General features: G+C 44.4%; 1 protein-coding gene across 3 annotated transcripts in view; it reads left to right on the top strand.

Moving 5' to 3' along the window:
* COL26A1 (collagen type XXVI alpha 1 chain) overlaps positions 1-23416 on the top strand; it is a 252085-nt gene that overhangs the window by 12770 nt on the left and 215899 nt on the right. Inside the window, exons 1-2 of one of the 3 annotated variants that reach the window (XM_036765719.1) lie at positions 5387-5454; positions 5668-5804. The exons of the other annotated variants lie outside the window; for them this stretch is intronic. The gene's annotated coding sequence lies outside the window, so the exon portion shown is untranslated. Of the gene's footprint in view, positions 1-5386; positions 5455-5667; positions 5805-23416 lie in introns of those variants that run through there. 3 annotated transcript variants of the gene reach the window in all.

The raw sequence follows: 23416 nt of genomic DNA, 5'->3' as shown, positions 1-23416 counted from the left end.
ACTGCCTGCCTGCTTAACAGAGATCAGATTCCTTGTGTTGTCAGAAATACCTTGTATGGTATCCATATTTAAATAAACAGTTTTACAACACATTCAATTTACTAGAGTTATACATAACACAAAAGTTACATCAAATAGAGGAATCAGACATTGTTCAAGACATTTATGCGTCCTTCAATATTTAAAAAAAATACTTCCCCCTCTTTTTATATGTAACCAGGGGTTTTTAGCCTTCACAGAAATATGAGAATTGAATCATCACAGAAATCAATACCTAAAACCCATAGAAAGACAAACTTTTCAGCTAAAAATGTTTATTGAAATTTGCGTGTGTGTGTGCATTTAATTTGTGTATCTTCAATGCCTAAACAGACGATGGCACATGAATACGAAGGAATTTTTCTTTGTCGTAAGGAGTGAAGGATTCGTGATAGCATGTGATGACATGTCATAATGAAGCATGAAATAACCAGAATCTGGAAAACAATGTAACTAAAGATGACAACAACGTAAAGGAAAAGAGCAATAAAATGAAATCGACCAGTGTGCCCTGAAAACGACGAAGCTTGGTCTTCGGAAAGAGCTGAGAAAACGAACCTCCTTTTCCCCCTTTGAAGAGACGGAGGACTACTGGTGGCTAATATTTCATAGGACCTCCACCATGGTTGTCGTGTTGGTTGGTTTTGTCAGTTTTCTCTTCCACCACCCCCTTTTTAAAATTTCTTTAAGGGAGAGCTTGCTTTGTAAAGCTATGTTCAGAAATTATGTGACATATAAAGAAAGTATATCGATAAAAATAGGATTTACAAAGCAAAAAAAAAAAAAACCCTGATTGCACAGCCCATTCCCTGTAAGCTATGCACCAATGGCTATCTACTTTGCTTTTTCCTCATCCTTTAAGACAAAACTTAAATATTGCCTCCTCCATGAATTTTCCCATGAAGATAATTATTTTGTTTTATGGGTTGCCGTGGCCAAAGAATTGTCTAGGAGCTGCCTGGTGCCTATTCTTCCAGCATGGCAGAATCTGCTAGAACTGAAATTTTCTTTTTTAAAAAATAGTCTTTTTTTCAATTACATGTCAAGACAATTTTTAACATTCATTTTTACAAAATTTTGAGTTCTAACTTTTTTTCCTCTCTCACCTTCTCCCTTCCTAATATGGTAAGCAATTTGATATAGGTTATATATATGTGGTCATGTAAAACATATTTCCATATTAGTCAAGTTGCGAAAAAAGAAAGAGGCCAAAAGAAAAAAAAAGCCATGAAAAAAATAAAGTGACAATAGTATGCTTTGATCTTTCTCTGGATATGGAGAGCATTTTTCATCAGGAGTCTTTTAGAATTGCCTTGGATCATTGTATTGCAGAGAATAGCTGTCATTTACAATTGGTCAGCACACAGTGTTACTGTTACTGTCTACAATGTTCTGCTGGTTCTGCTTATTTCGCTCAATATCACTTCATGTAAGTCCAGATTTTTCTGAAATCTGCCTGCTCATAACTTCTCATAGTACAATAACACTCCATCACAATCACGTACCACAACTTGTTCAGCCATTCCCCAATTGATGGGCTTTCCCTCAATCTCTAACTCTTTACCACCACAAAAAGAACTGCTGTAAATATTTTTGCACAAAGAATGTCTTTGGGTATTGCTGGATCCGTGTTCCTTTAGACACAGTTCCAAATCGCTCTCCAGAATGGTTGGATAAGAACTAGGGTTTTCTTAGAGTACTTTGGATTTGTCCTTGCCCGTATGTAATTCTTCATTTGTGTATTTGCCATATCATAGCTACCTTTTGGGGACAGGGATTGAATCATCTCCCCCATCACATGGCACAGCGCTTTACACATGGTAGAGGCTTTACAGATTTGGTGAATTGAATTGTGCCTCTCCTCTCCCCTCCCTGCCTGGGCAGAGGTGATGGGCAGGAGATGTGTGTGACCTTGGGGGAGAGGAGAGCCTTTAAGGCTTCGATCACCTCTAGAAGCAAGAGGCAGCAGCTGTGCCCTCCCTGGTGGATACAGTTTGCATTGTCTGGGCCGTGAGAATGAGAGAAGATTGAAGCGGGGATGAGGTCCAGGCTGGACTTTCCTACCCTCCCCTGCAGTTTCTTGATTGCATGTTGAGACTTCTAGTTCAAGCAGGTCTCAGATACTGGAGGGCATCCCTGGCTTGCGATGATTGTTTTTTCAGTGCCGATCTCCACTCTCAAGGAAGATGATGCTTTCTTTCCTATCTGCCAGTGGTGGTCTGGGTCTCTGCCAGTCCCTAACAACATCTGGCATTTTTATCATTCTTTCTCCTTTAGCTTGGCTTATCTGCCTATCGCGCTTGTCTCTTTTCCTGTCCACAGTGATTTATTTGGCTGCAGGACTGCCTCAAGGGCCCATTCATCCCAGGCAGTTCCATTTAAGTTGTGATCTGATCCTGCTGGACTGCAGCCCGGGCTGCTTGGCCCTTCTCCATTGTCTGTGGCTGGTGATGAAAATGAGGGGCAACCTTCCCCCCTCTTACCCCCAAGTTCTTCATTCAAGTTTAGAAAATACTTCCCTTTTACCCCCTAGCCCCACCTGAGTCTGGATTACTCCATGTTAACACAGCTTTACAAGGATATGCACATAAGTATTAATGTAAACATTCCCAAACTCTGCCAGGACATGTCATGGCTTTGTTTGGGGAGGAAGCTTAGTGTCATCGTTGAAGGGCGCTGTGTCAGCATATTGGGCTTCTGCTGATTCTCCATTCTCTTTGAGCTGCTGCCCTCTGGCCTGCAGTTCAGACTGGTTTTGGTGACCCATCCTCAGTTCACAGGCTCCATGTAGAGGTTGCTGGGACACCGCTCTAACCCGGAGGGGATAAAGGTTTAATCAGGAAATGATATCTCACAGTCTGATGGAAAGAGCCCTGGATTTCAAGTCAGAGACCTCAAGGTTCAGACCCCTATTCTGGGATTTGTCATCTTGGTTACTTCGGGTCTTGTCACTGCTCTGGGCCTCAGTTTCCTTACCTGCTTGATGGTCTCTCAGCTCCTTTCCCAGATCCTAGGACCACCCTATGGAATAAATTTCTAACAAAATCTCAAAGGCTTAAACAAAAGGGAAGGTGGAGGAGTAAAGCAGCTGAGGCAAAAGACTGAAGTTATTTAAAGCTAATGTATGGTGAATTAGGCTAAGCCAGTGAACAAATACAGCTGGGCTGGTTCATCCCTCCAAAAGACAAAGCAGAAGATGTTGGAAAATGTCTAAATCCTGCTCAGCTTCTGAAACTGAAAGAAAGTCTTTGAAAGTTCTTTAAAACAAGAGGCTGAATTAGATTCCCCTCTTCCAGTTTCCCTTTGCACGACTGAATGATTTCATTTGCCACAGTCCCAAACCATGGCCTCTCTTACCATCTGTCTTACTGGATCCTGGTCCTCTCCTGCTGCATTCATTTGTCAAAGAGGATGGGAATCTTCCTTTTTTCTTACTTTAATATATCTTAGCTTATCATCTTTCTCCTGGGACTTTGCTTTCTGATGTCTCTTTTGCAAGAAGGGCCATAGTTCAAGATTGGGGAGGGGGGCACTGATTTCTGCCTGTCACATACACCTGTCTTTGTACATGGTGGTGACAGACATTTGGTTTGGAAGCTTGTGCTGAGCTCAGCTGTTTGTGTAGTTTCACCAGAAGCGCATTAAATTTAAGGCCACATTTGGAGAAAATATGCTAACGTGCATTTCCATTGCTTGCACATTGTAGATGCTTAATAAATGTTTGTCGATTGATTGATCAGAGGGTCTGTCTCCACAGAGATCAATTGCAACTAATGGGGAATTTTGAGATATCACAGCCTCACCGAAGTGCTCTGGGCCTGGAATTGGGAAGACCTGAATTCAAATCCAACCTCACATAGTCATTAGCTGTGTGACTCTGGGCCAATTATGTAACCTCTGCCTCAGTTTTCTTAACTGTAAAATAAGAGCAATCTACCTCCCAGGGTTGTTGTGAGGATCAAATGAGATGATATCTCGAAAGGGCTTAGCACAGTGCTTGGCACATGGTAGGCGCTATATAAAGCTTATTCCCTTCCCTTTCCCCTCTTCCCCTAGAGCTGAAGGGATCTTCAAGGCTCCCTCATTTTACAGATGAAGAAACTGAGGCCCAAGGACTGGAAGGGATTTGCCTGAGATCACACAGGGAGTGTCAGAGCCCAGAGCTGAATTTAGGTCAAATGCACTTCTCTTCCCCTGGGACCACACTTGCCTTGTGTTTTTCCATGGCGAGGGTGGGGTAGGGAGGGAGGGTTAGAGAGAAAGAATAGAGACAGAGAGACTGAGAAAGAGAGTGAGGAGCAAGAAAGAGGGAAGGAGCGGGGCGGGGGAGGGGGGGTTGAGAGAGAGAGTGACAGAGAATGAGAGAGAGAGAAAGAATAGAGACCAAGAGGCAGAAATAGAAAAAGACCGAGAGAGTGAGGAGAGAGAAAGAAGGAGGGAGGGGAGAGAGAGAGAATTAGTTTTAAGTCGGTTGTTGGAAATTTTCTAAAATTTGTTAGTACTCGGCTTGATTGACCATTTTTGCCCCAAATCAAGGGGGAAATAGAAAGCCACATGGGGCCAGAGAAGAGGTAGAAGGGGAGGATGCTTTGTTATTTTCAACAATCAACTTAAGTCTTTTTTAGCCTTTTTAGCCTGTTCTACAATGCTCCCCAGTTTTAAATCTAGTTGGCCACTTGCCATGGATATTTCTCTCTCATTTGCTCTGAATTCCTATAGCATTGAGTCTGGGGGTGGCTGTGGGGTGGGACGGATCTCACCATGTAAGGGTCTCTTCCTTTCCACTTTTATACCTATGAAATCTGGTTATAACCACCATCAGGGCCAGCCTTAATCAGTAGAACCTAGAGCACAAACATGAGGGACAGCAGTGGGGCAGGAAGAGGGGTTACCAGCAATTCACAGAATCCTAGAAGCTCACAGTGGAAAGAAATCTTGGAGCCTACCCAGTGTAACCTGGCCCAGAACAGGCATGCCCTGTAGGACTTCCCTGTCACAGGCTCAGTCAGCCTGTCCCCACTCTGTGGGGTGAGCACGTTCCATTTCTGTCCACATCTGATTGTCAGGAAAGTTTTTATAACGATCCAAACCTTCGTCCTGGTATCCTGCCTCTGCCCTGTGGGGCCAGCCCTGTGAACTTTGCAGGTACAGCAGTTGGGGGGCAAAGGTCACTTCTTATGCTGCCAGCTTCTAGCTGCTTTTTTCCTTCTTTCAAATGCTGTCTGAAGCATTTATTGGAGTGTGTTTTGTCTTCTCTGACTCCTTCGTGTGAATCATTCTTGCCTCCCTCATAAACGGGGAGCTCCTTCAGGGTGCAGGTCATGCCTTCTTCTTCTTCATCCCTGCCAGGGCCCAGAGCCAGGGGCTGAATACAGAGGAGATACTCAGGAGCACTGTGGGCAGCCCTCAGAGATGGTAAATGACAGAGCAGGAGCTGAGGTTCATGGGCAGCGGGGATCTCCTTAGCAGGAGTTACTGACCAGTAACTCGATGAGGCAGCTTACAGATGAGGAAACTGAGCTCAGAGGGGGAGGTGTTACTCAGGGTCACATGTCTGCTTGACCCATTGAGTTGGAATTTAAACTGAGATCTTTCTGAAAGTCTGGTTGCTGTTTTTTCTCCCAGCAGGCCGTGCTGTGGCTTCATTCAACACTTGCTGACAGATGCTGTGAATAAAGGCTCATTCTTTCAGCTCTAGCGCTGGGAGGGACCTTGGCCATTTGTTCTGGCCTCTTCATTTTTATAGTGGAGGATCTGAGAACCAGGTGGGGAAAGTGATTTGCCTAAGGATACGTAGCTTATAAGTAGTGGAGGCAGAATCAGAACCCAGGACTTCTGATTCAACCCCAGGACTCTCACTACACCCCATTTTTGTTGTTTTTGCTGTTCGTTCGTTTCAGTCACGTCTGACCCTCTGTGACCCCATCTGGGGTTTTCTTGGCAGGGATACTGGAGGGGTTTGCCATTTACTTCTTCAGCTCATTTTACAGATGAGGAAACTGAGGCAAATGGTGAAATTACATGCCCAGAGCCCCACAGCTAGTAAATATCTGAGACTGGATTTGAACTCAGGAAGATAAGTCTTCCTGACTCCAGGCCTGGTGCTCTGTGCACTATGGTGCCGCCTAACTGATCCACACCCTGTTTTTCTATCTCTGTATTTGAATGATGAAAATCCGACTAACACGGCCACCAGTGAAAGAGAAGTTGAATTCTGGCTCTGGTGCCATCTCTGGATTGGTTTGGCAACAGAAGTAGTCCTGATAGATAGTGATGAGGCATCATCCATCTGGGCGAGAGGGCTGATGTCAAGGCCTCAGTCCTAAGTTTGGCAGAAGAACTCAGAGCTCTTCAGAATACATGGAAAGTGACTTCTGTTTTAAGTCATTTGGTGCATTGGCCATGGTTTGGAGTGGGCTGCTTAGGCTGGGTCTGGGACTAGAGCAACCACGTGTGGGGACAGCTGGCTCAGCTATGGAAACAGAATCTGCCCCCTGTTAATCACAGAGCAATTACCACACCCCTGAGGGGAATAGAGGAAAGGAGGGAGTTTGTGTTGCTGTTGGCCTGGAATTGTATATTTGGGGGTCTCAGATATCAGCTCATGGCTATATCCTTTTGGTAGGGGGTATAAAGAATGGATTGAGTGTGATGCACAGTCTGAGTGTTCTTCCCTGTCTCCCCCACACCAACATACACTGCCCAGGCCAGTGTCTATTGAAGGTTTAAAACTTGACCTTTGCCAAATGAGGAAAAGACCATCCCTTAGGGAACCAGGCAAATCCTCTTAAGAGGGACTTTCACTGTGTAAAACAGGAGTTTTTCCTTCCAGCAAGAGCTGGTCCCCAGGTATTATGTGACAAGTGGGGAATTTGAACCAAATGTTAGTGTTTAATTTCCACTGTCAGGTAAGAAGTGATGCAGATACACCCCAAAGTGAGTGCGTGGCCTCTTAAGCTACAGGGAGACTGTGCCACAGCCAAAGAAATACAGTGCCAAGCACACTGAATCAGAAGCAGGGGCATGGGGAGGAATCAGCAAACTGGCAGAATTGGTTAGGCTCAAGTGGTTGGACTTTTGATTGCAGCTTGACAAACTTGTGGCTGAGCAGCTTCTGGGCTCCTTCCAAACTGAGGCCCAAAGTCAAGCTGTTTGGCATCACCTGGGTCCTATGTCAGCAAGCCTTATGGCTCCCAGATGTCAGTAAGGCCTGGTACCTGCTGCTCCTGGCTCATTGAGGGTGGGGTGCTTCCAAATGGCAGATCTCAAGAAAGGAAGAGAATGTTTGCTGATGCTACTTTTGCTGGTCTCAAGAAGGGTGTGCAGTAAGCATGTGCCCAGAAAGGGCTTTTAATAGACTGAATGATTAGCCTGGAAGACCCGAGAGCTTGGCTGGGGGGCCATGACTGCTGCTGCTTATAGGTGTGTGACTGCAGCTTCATCTGAACTTTTCTGGGCAATTTCTCTGTCAGTAGTAATAAGTGACATTTACATCAGGGCTGTCCAACCATAGGTTATCTTAGGGCCACATTAAAATAAAATAGTTATTCGAGGGCCATACCAAGAATAAAAAATATAGTAAACTAATAGAAAGTGGGGGAATGAGCATCATTAAAATGACAGGTGAAGGCGTGAAGTATGAAAGCAAACACAAAACAACAAAGCAACAACACAACAGTCTAAAGGTGGGTACATACTGACTAGTCTGCATCGTACAGATGGAATGTATCCCACAGATGGATTGAAAATTCCATGCTATATGTTCCATCCATAATACTGCTTAAAAACACCAAAGAAAATTAACATCAATGAGATTATTTATTAGTGATGGAATTAAACAATCTAATACACATTCCATGCAAATTATTATTTTATTTTTTCGCTCGTGACAAAACCCACAGGTCGGGTGCATAAAATTGCACTGGGGGCTGCATTTTGGACAGCCCCGGTTTACACAGATTTACATGGTGCTTTAAAATTTGCACAGTGCTTGATAGCCATATTAGTCAATCAATAAACATTTTTTAAGCACCTGCTATGTACCAGGAACAATGCTAAATGTTAACATAAGAAAAGAGGCAAAAAGACTCTGCTGTCAAGGAGCTTACAATCTAATGTGAGAAGCAACTTGCAAACAAATCTACAAAAGCAGGCTATAGAAAGGATAAATAGGAAATAATTAGCAGAGGGAAAGCACTGGAACTAAGAGGGGTGGGGAAGTGTAAGGTCAATGGGGAATAAGATCTTCCTTGCCCATCAACAGGCCTCCTGTAGAGCCCATTAAGGGAAGCTTGCTTGCTTGTAGGAAGGCTAACACACCTTTTGTTAATTTCTAATTAGGCACTGAGCCTATTAGCTGAAAGAATATGTATTCTAAGAGGTGAGCTTTTGCTTTGGGGGTTCACTTATGAGAAAGATGTTGTGATTCCCTGGTTGAGGCTCTGAGTGACCATATGTTCAGAGCTCCTGGACTCCTCAGAGGTAAAGGCTCTCTATTCAGTGGTGGATGTAAAGCTTTGATTCAGGTGGTAGATCCCTGTTTGCTGGTCTTTATTTCTCTGCTCTGTATCTGTATTTCTCTGCTTTGTTTGTATCTTGTTTAATTAAAAAGGATTGTTGACCCCTGAAACAGCTATCTTTCCTTAGTAAAGCAGATAAAAGAACCTGCACTAGCAGCCATCCTGGGTGTGCCAGTGTGGTTGCCATTACAGGAAGCCTTCCCATGGAAGGTAGGATATTAGTTGGGACTTGAAGGAGTCCCAGGGAGGTCAGTAGTCTGAGCAGAGAATGGATAGTGTTTCAGGCATGGAGGACAGCCAGAGAAAATGTGCAGAGCTGAGAGATGGAGTGTCTTGTTGGAGAACAGTCGGGAGGCCAAAGAGTATGTGGCTCAAAGAGTATGTCTCCAGAGTAAGGTGTAAGAAGACTGGAAGGTTAGGAGGGGGCTAGATTATGAAGGGCTTTGAATGCCAAACAGAGCATTTTGTGTTTGCTGCTGGAGGCAATAGGGAGCCACAAGAGTTTATGGAGTAGGAGGTGACATGATCAGACCTGCCCGTTAGGAGAATCCCTTTAGTGACTGAATGGAGGATGGATTGGAGCTGGGAAAGACTTGAGGCAGGCTGATTCCCTCCAGCAGCTATTGCAATAGTCCAGGTGTGAGGTGATGGGGGCCTGGACAAGTGTGGGGTCAGTGTCAGGGCAGAAAAGGGGCATATTCGAGAGATATTGCAGAGGTGAAGCTGATAGGCCTTGGCAACAGCTTGAATGTGGGGAGTTGAGAGATAATGAGGAATCCAGGCTGACTCCTAATTTGTGAGCCTGAGGGACTTGGGGTACAGTGGTGCCCTCTCTAGCAATAGGAAAGGGGTGGAGTTTGGGGGAAAGAGAATAAATTCTGCTTCGGACATACTGAGGTTAAGGTGTTTCTTGGACATCCAGTTTGAGATGTCTGAAAGGCAGTTAGAGCTTTGAGATTGGAGGTCAGCATAAAGATTGGGGCAAGTCAGATAGATTTGACAATCATCAACCTAGAGATGGTAATTAAAACCATGGGAGTTGATGAGCTCATCAGGTGAAGTAGTATAAGGGGAGAAGAGAAGAAGGCCCAGGCCAGAGCACCCTGGTTAGGGGTGTGATCTGGAGGAGAATCCAGCAAAGTAGGCAGTCTTTTCGAGGAATTTAGCTACAAAGGGCAGAAGAGATGTAGGGCAGTAGTTAGCAGGGACAGAAGGATGAAGCAGGGGTTTTTTCAGGATGGGGAGACCTAGGCATATTTGTAGGCAGTGGGTCAGGAGCCAGTGGAGAAGGAGAGATTGAAATTTGGTGAAAGTGGAGATGACAGGGGGCAATCTGTTGGAAAAGATGGAATGGGATGGGAATGATTGGGCAGGTAGAGGGATTAGCCTTGGTAAGGAGAAAGGTCACTTCAGTGTCACATGAGAAGAAAGAGAGAAGGGCAGAAGGCATCTGAGTGATAGGAGATGAGCAAGAGCAGCCCAGGGGCCTTGGAAAGGGTAACCTGACCTTTGCAAGAGCAAAAAAAGAGTCCTTGAACATAGAATTGTTTCATGTTCTCTGTTTGTACCCAGCACCTCGCCCATATAGATAGGTCCTTTATATACAAACGCTCCTTTATTGATAGCAGTGGTCACATGGCTAGGACAAGTGGGAGGTCTTCTCAACTCCAGGTCAGGTTCCCCATCTGCTAGGCCATCCCAAAACTTCTTTAGAGCCTTCTGTACTCATTTTCCCCAAAGCAATAAGACAGTGTTTATTGGGTTGTCTAAAAGATCACAGCTCTTAAATACCCACTCTTAACAAATTATTCAGTTAGTGACTCCCAGTATTCAGTTAAGGTCTATGCAGGGAGCAGGGGGATTTGCCAACAGCCAAACATGAATAATTTCCTATGTCTCTGTGCCTCACGATGAGCACTGAACGTCCATTGTGATGGGAAGACAGTTTTTCTCTGGCTTTTGCGTTGGAAGCTTGTCTCTGTGCTCCAGGTTAGTGAAGCACCTTTATTGCCATTGTCATCTTGTAGATGGCAGTGTTAGCTTTGGTACCTCAGTGCTTGCTGCCCTCGGTGTGGTGGTATGCACAACCAGGAGAGGTGGTGATCCTGTCCTCAGGAAACTCCCAGTCCTGGCCAAGTAAGAGACGTGGGAAGAAGAGCTTGCTCTTAAATCTTAAATCTGTTTGCTCATTTGTAAATTGAGAGGGTTGAATTAGATACATATGAGTTTGCAAATTTTACTTGGTGGCGGGAAAAAACTTCTAAACAGCAGTGCTGTTTGAGGAATGGGCTAATACACCCAGAGAATCATGCAAGATTGTGTTGGTGTAGGTCCAACCTTACAATAGACGTCATTGTTACTTTCATCAAATACTTATTTTGGAATCTTTGAGAAAGGTGCCTTGTTAGGTGCTGGCAATATCAGTGATTTTTTGTTTACTGTTATCAACACGTGAAAGGCTTGATGGTTATAGACAATGTAGTCTCCTCCCATTTGGGGCAAGTTCTCTAGAAGGGTTGTGTGTGTGTGTGTGTGTGTAAGTAAGTAAGACCCCTTTCGAAGTCAGAGCACTCCATCCCGTATCCCCATTATATGAGAAGCCAACCGTGAGACATGTGTTTCTTGAACTTAGGCCACAAAGCTGGGTAGCAGGATGCAGAGTGTCTTCTCACTCTCATACAAGTTAACTCAGCTCCTAGCATTAAGAAGTCTCTTGAATCATGCAAAGCTGGTTAACTGAAAGAGAAATTTTTGCAGATGCTGGCCAAGTTACAGACCCAAGTCCTCTGCCCCCGTCTTCCCCACTGATCATGTTAAGTCTCATCCGGGAGAGAACTTCCCATCCTCAATTTCCGTCTTTTCACTCTCCCGATTTCCCTTGCTCAGGCTTTCTCAGCTTGACCTATTAACGAGAGCCTGCTGTGCAGAGGTCAGAGCGACTGCCTAACTCTGGTAATGGAAACCACATCAAGGGATAGAGAGGGATGGGAGAAACAAAGACCCAAGCCCCTAAGCTCCAGCCAGCACAGATGGCAAAGAAAAACAAGGGATTTGTTTTCTTCTAGTAGAGGTCCTGGCCATAACGCAGCGAATGAGTCACTCTAGAGCACTTCATATGCATTCATACGTGCAGAAACATGGTATATTTCCTTCCCTTTGTTGGGCACTAACTATGAACACTAATATATTGGTGCTTAATCATGTATGGCCTTGTTTTATTTCACTTTTCATGTGGTTAGCTCTATCTCCCTTTGTTGTTGTTTCTGTCATGTCCTACTCTCTGTGACCCCATTTGGGGTTTTCTTGGCAAAGGTACTGGAGTGGTTTGCCATTTCCTTCTCCAGCTCATTTTACAGATGAGAAAACTGAGGCAAACAAGGTGAAGTGACTTGCTCAGGGTCACACAGCTAGTAAGTGTCTGAGGCTGGATTTGAACTCCAGTCTTCTTGACTCCAGGCCCTGTGCTCTGCCCACTATGCCACCTCGTGGTCTTCACTAAACTCCTCCAGGACAGGAACTGTTTTTTTGTATCTCACGGTGTTATATATGTAGTCGGCACTCACCAAATGTTTTATTGATCTGATGGATGAGCTCATACAACAGACATCCTAATTTAGGAAAAGGAATGTGAGATTTGAAGTCAGAAGACCTGAGGTTGAATTTCAGCCTTGCCTTGTACAAGCTGTGTCATCTTGGTCAAGTGGGCTTCCTTTCCTTGGTGTCAGTTTCCTCATCTGTAAAATGGAGGGCAGGGGAAGTCTTGAACTGGATGACCTCCAGCCTTTCTTTCACCCCCGAAATCCTGTGATCTAATTACTCGAAGATTGAGATGTATTTGCACAAGAATCTGGTGGCCAAACCAAGGGGTAGTCCTTGTTTCTGTGTGTGTGTGTGTGTGTGTGTGTGTGTGTGTGTGTGTGTGTGTGTATGTTCTTTCTCTAGATCTTCTATGAAGACAGGAGTAGCAGTGGCAAAGAGGGAGGTAAGAAAGCATTTTGACAAGATTTTATAATTCAATAATTCACTTAAACTTTGTTGGCTTTGGTTAGGAACTCAATCTGAACCTTTTCAACTTCAGGTTAATGTCTACTTGGCAAGGATGTGACCTCTTGGTTGCCAGGCTTTTTGGACTCCATCACTGCTTACCCAGACCACAAACCTCTGCTTTCTTTGTTGGAGAGGCATGGGCTATTTGGTGAAGTCATTTCTTCTCCTGGGTTCCCCTTGTTCCTAACTTAACCCAAAAGGAGTTAGGAAAATGGAATGAAAGCATTTGAATTCTGCCCCAAAGAGTCTTGTTTGATGCAGTGCCTGGTCTGTGCAGGTCTAAGCCTGAAGCAGCCCACTGCTTTCAGGGGCATGGCGCAGGTTTGTGATGCCCTATCAGGGTAGGGCTCTCTCAGAACATCCCTGGACACTTGTCCGGGGCCACCACTGGGCATCAGGAATCAGTTTGTTGGGTAGGTGCCTCTTGCTCATCAGTCAGTACTTATTAAAAGGTAACTGTATCAGTGTAGTTAAAAAAGGAGAGGGCCCAGAGCCCATTCATCTGCTGTGTGTTTCCTGGGCAGCTGCAAGCAGGTCAACCTTGGCTACTTCTTTCAAAATATGAGGGCATTGGACTAGGTGGATGAATAAAGAGCATTTATTAAGCACTTACTATATCCCATGTGCTTGGTGCTAAATGCTGGGAATGCAAATACAAGCAAGCAAAAGAATCCCTGTCCTCAAAGAGCTCATGTTCTAAAATGGGAAGACAGCCTGTGTAGGGGAGCTAGAGTTGGGAAGCTGGGAGATGTGGTGGGAGGACAAGGAGGGTCAGAGAGGGTGCAGCTGGCTGGGATGGCCTGGTGACCTGGTTCAGGCAGATGAGGCTAGAACTCCCCCATGAGCCTTGGGTGCCAGGGCAGGTATTCCCTTGTAGTGGGACATGGCCAGAAAGCTGCATGGTGGCCTTCCAGGAAGATACCTTCTACCACTAAAGGCTGTCGAGGGATTTGGGCTCCCTGCTTTCTTCTTGGTCACACTCAAAGGGTCTCGAAGCTTTGTTGTCAGGAGATGGCCACAAACGGGCCTGTTGTGAGGCCTGCTTTGAAGCAAGGGGTAAAAACCCTCTATCCTCAGTAATTCTAACCAAAAAGCTGAACAAAACCACCAAAGGGCTGATTAAAAGAAACCTTTGGAGTCAGAAAACTGCAAGTCATTAGTTTTCAGCTTTTTCATGTGTGACCGTTGGGTGGCCCACTCTGGGGTATTCGACAGCCCAAGATGGAATTAATTTTCTTTTTCAATTCCACAGGGAAAGCCACAGACAAATGAAACTTGCTAAATAGCCCTTTGCACCAAAGCAGAATAGTTGGAAGACTACAGACATGCTTCAGGGCCAAATGTCTGAGAGGAGAATCCATCCTGGGCTGGTTCTCCTACCGTGCCCCATGGGAACCATCTCCCAATGTGATGTGGAGAAAATGTAGGGAGGGGGCAGGGAAAACCTGGTTCTGCAGCACCAAATTAAGATCTTGAAGCAGCATCTTTCCCCTCACTTGCTAACGAAAACTTGTAATTACTTTTCTCTTTACTGAGGCCTACTTAGTGGTGCTGGACCGTGTGAAGGGAGGGAGCCCTGTGGGAGGCAAAGAGGTGAGTGGGAGGTGAGCAGCTCAGCCTGAGGAGCATCTGCCTTTAGTTAAGGAGCAGCACAAAGGAGGCCCTTGTAACTGCGTCCAGACCAAATGGCCACTCACTTCCCTCTCTGAAGTTGTCGGGCTTGGTGAAACTGTCTTTATGCATATCTTTGCCCCCATCTCAGGGTGGAGCGTTATTTTCTGGTGGCATACCAGAGTTCTAGGGCTAGAGGGCTTTCCTAGAGAGGCCTCATGGCCTCTTTCCAACTTCAGATAGCAGGTGCTGCTCTGTTCTGAAAAATGGGCAGGGGGGCTAGGATGTCCCACAAACTCTTAGAGTCCCAGTGATTTGGGAACACCAACTTAACCCTGGTGCTGCTACAGTCAGTGTGGTAAAACTACTGCTGAAAATCCTCAAGGGCCTGGAATCAGCAGTGAGAGCCAACACTCTGGGTCTCTTATCTGTGGAAGGGGCCTGGGCCTAGCAGTCAGAACACACCAGGATTTCAATCTTGGTTCCACAACTGACTGTGATTGTGGCCAGTGATTGTTCTCGGAACCTCATCTGTAAAGCGGAGGGGATAACAGCTGTTATTTTTGTGCCCCCACCCCACTGTGCTTTAGAACTCAAATGAGCCAGTGTACAGTATAGAGAGAACTCTGTAAACCTATTATCATGGCTGTGGCTGCCACCTTGTGGCGTCCAGTCAGGTTCATAAGGCTTTGTAGATTTAAAGCTGGACAGGACCTTAGAGGCCATGGAGTCCAGCCTCCTCATTTTGTGGATGAATAAATGAAAGTGCAGAGAAGGGAACTGATTTTTCCAAAGTCACACAGGGAGTAAGAGACACAAACGAGGCTGCGTTCAGGTCCTTGGATGCCCAAGCCAATTCCAATGGCGGCACAGAAAACAGCAGTGCCCAACAGAACAGGGTCCATGCTGCACATAGCCATGATCTTTCTCCGGAGCCCAAGCTGCTCATCTTCTCCCGAGTAATTGTTTATGAGACGTGATCTGTCTCCTTAACAAATCTAGGAGTCTCTCGAAGGCACAGATTGGTTTGTACTTCTTGGATTCTCTTGCATATAGGGTCTTGTCCACAGATCAGTGGGCTGTGAATTTCGCTGCTATGTTGTTGCAGATAAAAGATAACATTAATAATTTTAAGACAAATTTTACTTACCCACATATGCTGTATGCTAGATTCACAAAGTAAACAGAGTTGGCCAATTACACATCACATTCACCGCGAATGTCAGACCCTGAACTCATGAAGAGCTCAGCCAAAGCAGCTGCCCTCATGGAAGGGAAAGTGCACGTGGGCCGATCTCCCCTCTCCCTCGGGTGTCGGCGGCTTAACTGTGCAGCATACGGTGAATCCTCACTGCAAGGAATACTGGCTTGTGAGGGGGAAAAAAAGTCTCTGGCTGGGCAGTAGACATCCAGTAAACACTTGAAAATGTTAGTCGGGGTCCAGGTTTGGTTTGCTGAGAATGCTCATACTTTCAGCCTCTTTCCATTGCTGAGAACTGTGGTTACATGCTAAACCTCCAGTTCACTTGAAATTTCCTTCTCAAAGCTCTGTCTCATTCTATGATAATTGGGGGAAACAACAAGATAGCGGAGACGAAAGACTATAAACTTCATTGTTGGAGTAGCCCTGGTCTGCTAACTTATTGTCGCTGTGGGCAGACTTGCAAAATGTAAACACGGAGTTTTTCTATAAATCTGTTATGTTAGGGAAGAGGATTTAGGCAATCAGCGTGAAAAAGCAAAAAAAAAAAAGAAGAAGAAAGCTTTATTTAGACAAAATCTCTTGGAGTTGTTTTTAATTTTGGAGTTGATACTTCTTGTGATATTTCCTCCTGAGTCTGTCTGCTATATCCTTTTAATGATGGCTGTTCAGGATGTAGGGGGCTTATTTGCAGTAACTTCTTTTTTTGTTTGTTTTTTGGCAGGGCAATTGGGGTTAAGTGACTTGCCCAAGGTCACACAGCTAGTACATGTGTCAAGTGTCTGAGGCTTGATTTGAACTCAGGTCCTCCTGATTCCAGGGCCGGTGCTCTACTCACTGTGCCACCCAGCTGCCCCTGCAGTATCTTCTAAAGGTTGTTTTTGGTAAAATATGATGTGCTGGTTTATTACCTTTTTATATAAAAGAGTGGCTTTAGCCCCTCAAGTAGATTGTAAACTCCTTAAGGTCAGGTACTGGACGTTATCCTTTGTGTCCGTCAGAGTGAGAGCCTGGCCGAAATCCCTTGCTGGCCACCCTCTGTCCCTCATCAGAGAGCCAAGAGGTAGGGTCTACTGTCACTTCTAGACCTTCTCTCCATCATCAGCCTGCAGCCTCTCCATTTTTGAAGTTCATTCCATAAGGCTCCATTGCTGTGTCCAGATCCGTGTTTCTGTCATCTCTCAGTCACTCTGGCCCCTTCCGCAAGGACCAGTCTTGCTTTCCATTTGAACCCTGACTCTCATACTTGGGAACTTTGAGGACCTCTCAGATATCCTCATTCTTCTAGGTCACCCAACTTCTCATGGAATCAGAGTTTCAGAGATGGAAGAAATTGTGGTAACTGTCTCAATAAACTTACACCTGAGAAGAGAACTCCCTTGACAGCCTCCCTGACAAGTCATCATCCAGTCTTGGCTGGAAGACCCCTGCAGGGGCCGTTTATGGCCAGCGGTGACCCAGTCCAATCATGGGCAGAGCTCCTTTGTGGGGAGCTGTCCCTTCCATCAAACATAAATTGGTCTCTTTGCAATGTTTATCTACTCCTCCTTGTCTTGTCCTCTGAGGCCAAATGGAACAAAGCCGATCCCTCATTCACTTGAAGACAGCTGTCATGGGATTCTCTGTCTCCCAAAAACAACGCTAAGTCTCTTCTCCAGGTGAAACATCTCCACTTCCTTTAACAAAGAAGTTCTTAACTTGGGGATATGTGACCTTGGTTTTTAAAAGAAATGTTGTGAGAACTTATTTCAAAATAATTGGCTACCTTTGTAATCCTGTTTAATTTCTTTTCTTTTTTTCACATTTAAAAAATGTTTCTGAGAAGGGGTCCACAGGCCTCACTAGACTGTCAAAAAAGGGATCCATGGCACCAAAAAGATTAAGAACCCCTGCTTAGTTGATCCTCATATGGTGTAACCTTAGGCCCTCATTATTTCATCCCACTCTGGATATCTTCTAGTTATGAATACCTTTCCTAAAATACAATACCCAGAACTGAATGTAACATTCCAGAGGCAGCCTGACCAGGGCAGAGCACGGTGGGTCTTCCCATTTCTGGCAGCACTGCCAGCAGGCATCCAGGTTCACAACCTCTGAGGCATGCTTCAGTTCTCATTCTCCACCCCACATCTCCAATTTGTTGCTACGATTCTCTCCCAACATCTCTCATATCTGTCTCCTCTCCTCTCAAAGGACTGCCACTGTGGGTTAAGCTCTTATCACCCTTTGCCTGGATTCTTACAATGATCTTCTTATTCATCCCTCTGCCTTTCACTCTTTACCCTCTCCACTCTTCCTCTGTACAGTTGCATGGGTGTGACCAAGTCCGTCACTCCCCTCCTCCGTAAACTCTAGTGTTCCCCATTATCCTCAGGACAATTTGACAAGCATGTTATCTATGGGTTTATTTAAATCACTGATTGAAAATGTTAAGTAGCTCAGGAGCCAGTACAGATGCCTCTGTTATTTGAAGCCCTTCAAAATCTGGCTCTAACTGATGGGGTGCTCGGGTGCTTGTGCTTAGACCCCAGTTTTAAGATCACATTTCTCCCTAGCTTCAGAACGCTATCCCTGACAGTTTCCTTCCCAGCCCAAGGACGCTATGCCTAGCAAAAACTCAGGGGTGGGCCCCAGTAAGACAAACTACCTTTCCCCACAGTTACTCATGAGTGAGCCCCAGTAAAACAAACGATCTTTCCCTATCACAAGAACAAGATGACCTCTGAAGAAATCCTCTTGTAAAAACAGGACTATCTTGTAATTATCATGTATTGATTCCCAAAGTTATCCTATTCAATCTAGAGGTCTAGCTATGGACATCAACTCTCAAAGCTATCTCACTACAAACATAGCAGACCAAAAATACACCCCTGAGAAAGCCTTCCCCTGGTTTCCAGTAGTGAATGAGGCCAGTGACCAAGGTTGGAAGTTATCACCTAATTAGTATACCTGCCAGATAATCCCCTACTTTTCCTACATAAGCTTTAGCATCCTTCCTGTTAGGTTGCAGTTTCCTTAAGAACTCTTGCCTGCTGAAAAGCATAACAATAAATCTTTGCCACCTTGACTTAAAGAATGCTTGAGTCCATGAATTCATTCCAGATGACCCTCTCCTATACTTCAGTCCTTGAGGTGTCCCTGAAACCCCCCTCAAACTGCATCATAACCTCCCTTCCCAGAGGTAGCCAAATTATCATATGTTATTTCTTTTTATAGATTGCACAATCCAACCAAACCATCTTGTGTGCATGACATCCCACCTCCTGCCATAATGCCTTGGCCTAGGTTGTCACCTGTGCCTGGAATCCGCTTCTGATTTACCTGAGCCTTTAGCATCCCTGGATGTCTTCAAAGCTCGGTCCAAATGCTACACCCTATGGCAGGCTTTCCTTCATTTTTTTTTTCAGCCATTGGCCTCTGAATTACTTTATATTTATTTTGTGTATATTTAAGTGTATATGTTGTTTTCCCCTCGGTAAAATGGAAATTTCTTGAAGACAATGACTATTTTATTTGCGTCTTTGTAGCCCTAATCCAGTACCTGGTGCATAGAAGGTACTTAATACGTGTTTGTCTGTTGACTGTTACCTTATTCCAGGAAGCTCCTCCACCTCTTTTAATGTGGTTCAAGCCTTCCTTAACTCTCTTGACTGTCCAGTCATACTGTTGACTAAGATTAAGCTTGCAGGCCACCAAAACCCCAGATCTTTTTCCAATAAACAGCAGCTATCCCTCTCCCTTCTTACTTATGAAGTTGATTTTTTGAACCTGGGGGTAAGACTTTACATTTAGCCCAATTAAATATCACTTTAGTCCACTCATCTTGGTGTTCCAGGCTGTCAGAATCTTTTTGGATCCTAACTGATATGCAATGCATTAGCTACACTTCCTTGCTTGTCATCTAAAGATGTGATAAACACACCTTTATTCAAAGGACTGATAAAACTGATGAGCAGCACAGGCCCAAGCAGAGATCTCTAGGACTATTCACTGAAGGGAGATTTCCCTCCAAGTTGACAGAGGCATTGATGATTGCTCTTTGGTTCTGACTCTTCAGCTATATCTGACTCTGCCTAATTACCCTGTTGTCTCCTCCATGTCCCTCCCTCTTTTCAGCAAACATAGGATTAGTGATTTTATCAAGTGCTTTTCTGAAATCTAGGTAAGCACCATCTGTAACCTTTTCTTGGTTTGCCAGTTTAATAACCTTTCAGAAAGGAAATGAAATTAGTCTGGCATGACTTTTATTTTTGATGAAACCATGCTAGCTAGCTCACTCTTTGTGAACACCACATCCTTTTCCAGATGTTTGCAGATTATCCCTTTAGAAATGCAATTTGAATTTTGCCAGGAATTGAAATCAGAATCACTGCCTGTGATCTGAAGATTCTGTGACCTCGCAGAGTTCACTGATTATGATGATGATGATGATCTTCTGGTTGTTTCACAGGCAAGTTGATCTCTGGGGACAGCTAGGAAGGAGTGCACATGGGCTGGAAACACAATAGAGGAGAGGGAGTCATGTGCTCCCATCATTTACCTGTGTATTTGCTCACTCCTGGCATGGCCTGCTCTCAGAATTCCACTTTGGTATCCTTGTCCTTGAGGCCAAGAGAAGCCACTCCCTTCTTCCCTGGAAGCTCCCCTAATTTCCTTTGCATTCTCTCTTCAAATCATTATGGAGCATCCTGTCAACACAGCTGCTTTGCCCTGTGTTTTACTCACCACTACACTTGGTGCATCTCCCTAGTCCATGAGGCCTTTGAAGGCAGGTACCATGATTTGCTACCTTTGGATTCCAAGCACCCAATACAGTAATGCCTTACACTTTTTTTTTAAACTAGACCTGTTATTTCTTTGTCACAGGGAGCTGAGGGTGAGCAAGCTTTCTTTATGAATGCAGACCACACCTGTTCTGCCACTTAGAGTTTTCAAGCATGGCCTGGAGGCCCAGAAATTGAGTGACAGCCCACTCCAGTATCTTTGCCAAGAAAACCCCACATGGGTCTTCTCAGGTCTTCCTGACTAAAAGCCTGGCACTCTATCCACTGTACCACCTAGGTACCCCCAATATTTTCTTACATAATCACTTATGTTGCCTTTAACTTGCAAAAAAAACACTTTCACATAATTTCTCTCATTTCACCTTACAATAGCTCATACGCACACACACACACATACGTATACATGCACGTGTGTGTGTGTATGCATAAAAGACAAGGTGGTATCTCCATATGACAGATAAGGAAGCTGGATATTAGAGATGCTGTCACCTGAGGTCAGGATGACAGGGCTGGCCCCCAGGTCTCCTCACTCTAGCACTTTCCCTCTGGCTGCTTCTCATCTTTCAACACACTGAAAGTCAGCCTAATTCTCTAACATGTGGGTTGGATCCTAGATTGTCATAGAGTGTTACAGAGTGAAGTCTTTCTGAGGCTCTAATGCTTTAGAGGAAGTCGCGTTCCTCGTGGTCCGGGCGAATGCTGAAGGGCTTTCCTATTCTCTTCCTCTGAAGGTTGATTCTGAGAGGGAGCAGACAAAGTTTGACAGACCAGCGAGGAGTTAGTTCCTTTCCCTGATATTATCTTTTGGAAGTCATTATGTAATAATAATTCTCATTAGTTTGAAAGAACATGCAATCTACCACCCCGACAGCCTCCTGCAAAGCCATGAGCTGGTGGACGTTTTGGAAAATCAGGTTGCGGTTGGACAAATCTGTATTTGGGGGCAGGGGTGAGGGCCAACGTTTAGTTCAGGGAGGTATCAGTGTTTCCAAAGCACATCAGACTTAATGCAAGTTCTAAAGCCAAAATTCAGTAGGAGGAGGGGTTTTGGCAATAGCTTTCATGTAGCTAGTTTTAAATGTGGTGCTTTTGAATGGCAGAAGATGAAGAAAATTTTCCAGATCTTGATAAGTAAAAGTTACTGTATAAGTTGATTGATTTGTATAGGTCTAGGGTCAGAGGGATAATGAGGGAATTTGTAAAGTGAAGGCCTAAGAACCACTTCTTTTTCTCCCCAACGCCTGATCCTGACTAGCCTCTTTTCCCTAGGCCCTTGCTTCTATCCCTAAGGGAGGAGAAGCTCAGAAATGAGAGTGCAACCCAGCAATACCACTTCTAGGGTTGTATCCCAAAGAGATCACACAGGTGGGAAAAGGACCCATATGTACAAAAATATTTATAGCGGCTCTTTTTGTGGTAGCTAAGAATTGGAAATCAAAGGGATGCCTATCAATTGGGGAATGGCTGAACAAGCTGTGGTATATGAAGGTAATGGAATACTATTGTGCCATAAGAAATGGGGATGATATGGACTTCATAACAACCTGGAAAAACCTACACGACATAATGCTGACTGAGCAGAGCAGAGCCAGGAGAACATTATACACAACCACAGATATATGGATTCTGTGAGGACTAACCCTGACAGACTTTGCTCTTCTCAGCAACACAAGATGCAAAGACAATTCGAAAGGACTTACGTTGGAGAATACTGTCTACATCCAGAGAAAGAACTATGAAGTACGAATGCAGATTGAGGCCCACTTTATGCTCACCTTTTTTTTCCTCTTTTGTTTTTCCTCTCTTTTGTTTTTGTTTTTGGGTTTGTTTTTTTTTTGCTTCTGTTTCTTCTTTCTCATGATTCATTCCATTGGTCATAATTCTTCTCCACAACTTGACTAGTGTGTAAATTAATTCAATGCGAAGCTATATGTGGAAGATATATCGGATTCCATGCCGTCTTGGGGAGGGAGGGAAGAAAATATGGAACTCAAAATTATGTGGAACTGAGTGTTGTAAACTAAAAATAAAAAAATAAAAATAAAAAAAAAGAAATAAGAGTGCAGAGCTGGAGGTTAATTTTCTGTCCTGAGAAGGCATGCTTTTCACTCCTTTTGGGTCTGGGCTAGTTGAGATAATTCCTCTACTTAATTATCTGAGTCCCCAAGATACCTTACAGGAGCCCCAGTGAGCAGGTTTAGTCCTTCATGATTAGTTATATGGAATAGAAAGTTGACAGGCTGGCTACTAATTGGATTCAATTGCTTGACTAAGTGGGTACTTATTTAGTCATTAATTAGCTCGTTGAAAAAACAATTCAACCTTTTGTTGGAAACATACATTGACATGATAATGCTATGATAGGGCAGCTCCTGCTCAAAATGTTGCACTTCAAGAGGTTTGTCATGTGGACATGTTAAACCAGACTGGAGAGAGAAGTTGTAAGCCTGTGGTACACAGGCAGTAGGAATGGGCTGTGCAGGTGAAGGCTTAGCCCTACACTTCTTTAGAAAAGGGACCCGTTCTCCCTTCTGAATGCTCGATGGGTGTGGCAGCTTGCTGCTTTTTTTGGCTTTACACATTACCTGCACTTTATTTAAAAGTATGTAGAGTGAACACTCGTATGATGAGTCATGTGTTCCATTTGACTTGCATGATTTTAAATCTATGTTTCTACAGGAAACATTTGTGCTCCAACATGTGACAAAAATTAAACCTAAGGTGATCCAGCATTTGCTTCATTGGTGCCACAGAGCTACTTTCTGCAAGTTGGTGATTTAGTTCTCCAGTATCACTCCTTAAATTTACTAATAAACATGGCTTTTACATGTGCATTTCAAAATACCCCATCTAGTTGAATTCTATTATGTTGGAGTTCTTACCATGTCCAAGAGATAGGAATCCTTAAGTAGCTACATGGCTGTGATATTAAGTAGAAATCCATCTTCAAAAAAACGTATGGAAAGGCTTCCTAAAATGCCTTTAAGTCATGTACCACCACCTCCTGATTGATTATATTCTTTCAGTCATTAAAGAAGCATCTAGGAAATGCCAACTGTGCTCTGTCCCCTGAACTTGTGTTTTGAGTCATCATATTTTCCAGAAACACTGGACCCAGAGCATGCAGGGGGACCTGAATGTGTCAAGGATGAAGCCCTCCCCCCCACCCCACAAGCTGACATGTTTATTGTTTGCACCTCAAGCTGGACTCCCTG

Source organism: Trichosurus vulpecula, chromosome 7, assembly GCF_011100635.1.
Source record: "Trichosurus vulpecula isolate mTriVul1 chromosome 7, mTriVul1.pri, whole genome shotgun sequence".
Lineage (NCBI taxonomy): Eukaryota > Metazoa > Chordata > Mammalia > Diprotodontia > Phalangeridae > Trichosurus > Trichosurus vulpecula.
Note: the sequence above shows the minus strand (reverse complement) of the source record. Positions and strands in the feature narration are given on the sequence as shown.